This window comes from Arachis ipaensis, chromosome B03 (assembly GCF_000816755.2).
Source record: "Arachis ipaensis cultivar K30076 chromosome B03, Araip1.1, whole genome shotgun sequence".
In the NCBI taxonomy this organism is placed as follows: domain Eukaryota; kingdom Viridiplantae; phylum Streptophyta; class Magnoliopsida; order Fabales; family Fabaceae; genus Arachis; species Arachis ipaensis.
In genome coordinates, this window is record NC_029787.2 from 5,604,961 (window position 1) to 5,609,946 (window position 4,986).

The window sequence follows — 4,986 nt, forward strand, 5'->3', positions numbered from 1 at the left end:
ATTATAATTTATATCAATTTGATTTGGTAATATTTTCTATTTTAATATTCTGTTAGTATTTTTTAATTTAATTCTTTTAATTTATTAAACCAAATTTATTGTGTGTACTAATTAATTAACTTGATTAATTTATTAGTCATTAAATAATAAATTTATGAATAAAATAGACAATCGAGATATTTTTAACTAATGATTAAATCAACTCAAATCAAATAATATATATTAAGCTAAATTCAAATCATGTGAATTAAAGACTAATAAGATAATAGATAATTTCTTACTTATTCAAGTTGAATGCAATAAATACAAATTAATTTTGTTAGATAATCATAGTTGTCTGGTATACTGTATATAGATGGCCACACAAAATTATAAGAATCGTAATTTTTATTGCTCTTCAACTCTTCATAATATAGACAACTGAGATATTTTTAACTAATAATTAAATCAAATCAAATCAAATCATATATATTGAGCTATATTGAGCTAAATTCAAATCATATGAATCAAGGACTAAATTAAAATAAGATAATTTCTTACTTATTCAAGTTGAATGCAATAAATACAAATTAATTTTGTTAGATAATCATAGTTGTCTGGTATACTGTATATAGATGGCCACACAAAATTATAAGAATCGTAATTTTTATTGCTCTTGCTATTTCAACTCTTCTTTTCTTTTTCTTTTTTTTTCTTTATGTATATTTTATTTTATATATAAATGTATCTAAAATGAGAAAGTACGGATGAGTGTTTTATTGATTATTTATTTGATGAATATATCTCAATTTAAACATTCTACTATTGTGGATAGAAGTTGACCTGAAGCAATTCAAAGTGGCCAATGTATTTTTTATAGTATCAGATAGAAGAATATTTATTAAAATAAATATACACATTGTAATGATTTTTTTTTTCAATTGTTATATTTTTATGTCAGTCGTGTAAATTTTTTGAAGGCACAAGATAATAAAATAGATTGACGTTAATATCATTAGAAGCTAAATTTAATGGTTCAAATAAGCACCACTAATTATATTAAAAAAAAAAAGTAATTTTGTAATAATAATATAATTTACATATTAATTTTTTCGGGTAAATTCATTTCAAAATGTAGAAATTAGACTCAATTACGCTAAAATTTTAAAGGTAATATAGAATTTGACAACAAAATTAACATTCATTAAGGAAATAAATTGATTTATGACTATTTTCTAATTATAAATAATAACAAGACTTATGAAAAAATATTAATGTCATAATTTTTATTAATTAAATCATAATATTAGGTAGTTGATAGTTTTATAGGCGAAAATTATTAAGTAATTACGTAAAAAATAGCAACGAACAAACAATAAGAATTCAAAAAAAATCTATTATATAATAGCAATTTTATAATTAAAATATGTCAAATATCATATTCTCATATATGAGGATGTTTTTGCACATATTATGAAACATATTATATAATACCAATTTCATACCAGGTTTCACTTAATGATGGAATTGACGTGACATGCTTATGAGGATGTTTAGCAATTTGTTTCTTTTAACTTATTAAATATAATTTATTATGATAAATTAACTATATCAACTAATTAATTTGATTAGATATTTAAAAATCACATAATTTATTATAATTTATATCAATTTGATTTGGTAGTATTTTTTAATTTATTTCTTTTAATGTTCTATTAGTATTTTTTAATTTATTAAATCAAATTAATTATACTAATTATCTGTATTAATTAATTAGGTTAGATTAATTAATTAATTATTAAAATAATAAATCTATGAATAAAATAGGTTCTTGAGATATTTTTTACTAATAATTAAATCAAATCAAATCATATTTATTGAGTTAAATTTAAATAATGTGAATTAAGGACTAAACTAAAATAAGATAGTTTTTTAATTATTCAAATTAAATGCAATAAATAAAATTAATTTTGTTAGATAATCATGGTCTTCTAGTGTTCTATATATAGATAGTCACACAAAATTATAAAAATCATCATTTTTATTACTTTTGCTGTTTCAACTTTTTTTTTATGTATAAATGTACTCAAAATGAGAAGGTATGGATAAGTGTTTCATTAATTATTTGTTTGATAAATATTATAGTCTGAAAATGTCTTAATTTAGGCATTCTATCGCTGTCGATGGAAGTTGAACTTCTAATAATTCAGGGTGACCATGATATTTTTTATAGTATTACATTGAAAAATATTTTTTAAAATGAATATACTCATTGTAATTAATTTTCTTTGTCAATATGTTATTTTTTACCTAATAAACAATATCCATGTTGTATTATTTTTATCAGAAGTCATACATAATTGATTGATAATTCTATATATAAAAATACTCATGTAGTAACTAAATACCATATTGTTATCTCGCTAAAGTTAATTCTCTTATGATTATGCGAATGTATAGCACTATCAGATGAAAATTGATTGGATTACATTTATTTCCAACGAGGTAAATGATCTTTTAGGACTTTAGGCCTAATCATGGTCCGAATTTATGAAAATTTAAAAAATGCTAACAATACAAATATTTTTTATTTTTAATACCCAATAATAAATATATAAATTAAAACTAATATTGTTTCATACAAAATTATAAAATGTATAGCATACTCAAAACATATCCAATCTGTATTAACTGTCATTATTTATCAATTACGTTATGATAAATCTGGTTATTAAAAAAGATTAAAATTAACTTAAATATACAAAATATTATTTCATACTTTTTATTTTTAATTTATTATCATAAAAAGTCATACATATTATAAGAGAATCTCATCTTTTTACCAACGGTTCTTCCATTCAATGGTTTCTATAAAAAAAAAAGACATAATAATATTGTGTTTGGCAAGAATATATGGAATTTTGAAAGGTTGAAGCATAAGTTTAATTCTTAACATATTCGTAGATAAAGTGCAGAGTAGATAAAAAGACAGCTAATAAAAGAATAAATGGTTAAAGCTCCCTTAATACTAATAATCATAGTGTATGATAGGTGTTCTATAATTTTTTTGGATTTGATTGTTTCTTTATTATTATATGTAGTTCTGTTTAATTTATGCTAAAAAAACTTATGATAATCATCTTATCGTGGTAGTGTGATAATAAAATTATATGTCTCTATTAAATAAAAAATATATAAAATAAATAACATATATATAATTTTAAAGTTATTAATCATAAACTATGGACAAATTTAAAAAAAAAAATCTTATGGGTCAACATGTAATTTTTTGATATTTTTATTTTTTTTCTAAAATTTTTTGGACTTATCAACATTTAAGTTGTCTATACATCACTTCTCAAAATATTATGATTTCATAAGTTATAATATGTGGGGTAAATCACCTTTATAAACCATTTACAAACCAATTTTACATATATCCCCAAAATAAAAAAGGCTACGTGCATGTCTTAATTTACATATCTATATAAATCAAATTTATGGAGTTCGAATTATGTGTTTTCGTAGTAACGTACAGTGCCGAGTCATATCTTCGGATTGTAATAGTCATATCACTACTAAATCGAATGAAGGAGATTCGATTTACAATGAGTTGGATTGCTATTAAGTGAGTATAAATTGAACCTTATTGCTTCGATTTAGCGTGGACCATATAAATCGAAATTTATAGATTCCATTTAGTAGGAGATGACATAGTTCAAATTCTTTGAATTCAATTTACTTTCGAATCACAATGTCAAGTAATTCGAATCATATAGATTCGATTTACTACTTATTACCCTAATTCGAATTCATTAAATTTGATTTATATAAAAATGTAAATGGAGACAACCAGGTAATGTTTTTGAGTTTGGGAGATTCAAATAATTTTGGGGTAGCTTTGGTTTATCAACGTAAATTAACCTAATATGTGATATTAGTTATTGTTATATATATAAAAAATGTGACTTATTTATGCATTATTTGGATTAGAAGAATTTGTAGGAAAATAATGCCGGAGAAGAAAATGGACAAAAAAATCAATTTTTCATTGTTTGGATCAACAAAGAAATTGAATGGAAAACATAAAAGTGTATGTGGAGCTCATGTAATTTTTTTTTCTTCAAAGTTGTGAAGAAAACTGATGCAGAAGTGCAAACATGGGTAAAAATATAAAGTTACCATTTGAATTATAATTTATATATAATATATAAAAACATTAATATAATTTTACTCTATTATGATTTTTTCTCTTCTTACTTTTCCTTCTATCTAAACAAAAGAATATTTTTTTTTCTATTTTCTTTCCATTCATTTTTTCTTCATCTAAACAACACATACAAAAATATACTTTTCTTTCCATTTTTTTTCCTCTCATTTTCTTTCTTTCCATTGGCTTTCCTCTTATTTTCCATCTTATATCCAAACAATAACTTAGTATTTTTCCATTTATCTTCTATTAATATTGTTATAACAAGGATATATGTGACTTTATAAAAATAATATAACCTTAACTTTGTTTATATGAGAATTGATTGAGTTGCTAGAATAACTCCATGTCACGAATCAATGTATGCTTGCAATAGGAATGATCACAAAAACAGCTGAAACGGGTATTTGCAAGGATTACTCACATTTTAAGACAAGATGGGGACTCGTGAAATTCTCACGACCTATCACGCGAAAATAGATGGGACTATGGGTGGTAAACGAGCCGAAATTCGTTGGGTTGGCCCGCATAACCCCCCAAAATGCGAGTTGGGTTGAAAATTTAAGACTGCCAAACTTAAAAAGCCTGCCTACCCCGCACTGCCTAATCCATGGGATTTGGTGGATTTCGGCGGGGCGGGGCAGGTTTTCCCGCTGGGCCAAACTTTTATTTTGTCAGGACAATTTTTTTACAAATTTTTATGATGTTATTGATCTACAAGATGATGAAGATGATAATTGAAGATGTTCTAAGTTATATTTTGGATTATGTTTTATATTTGATTGATTATAAACTTG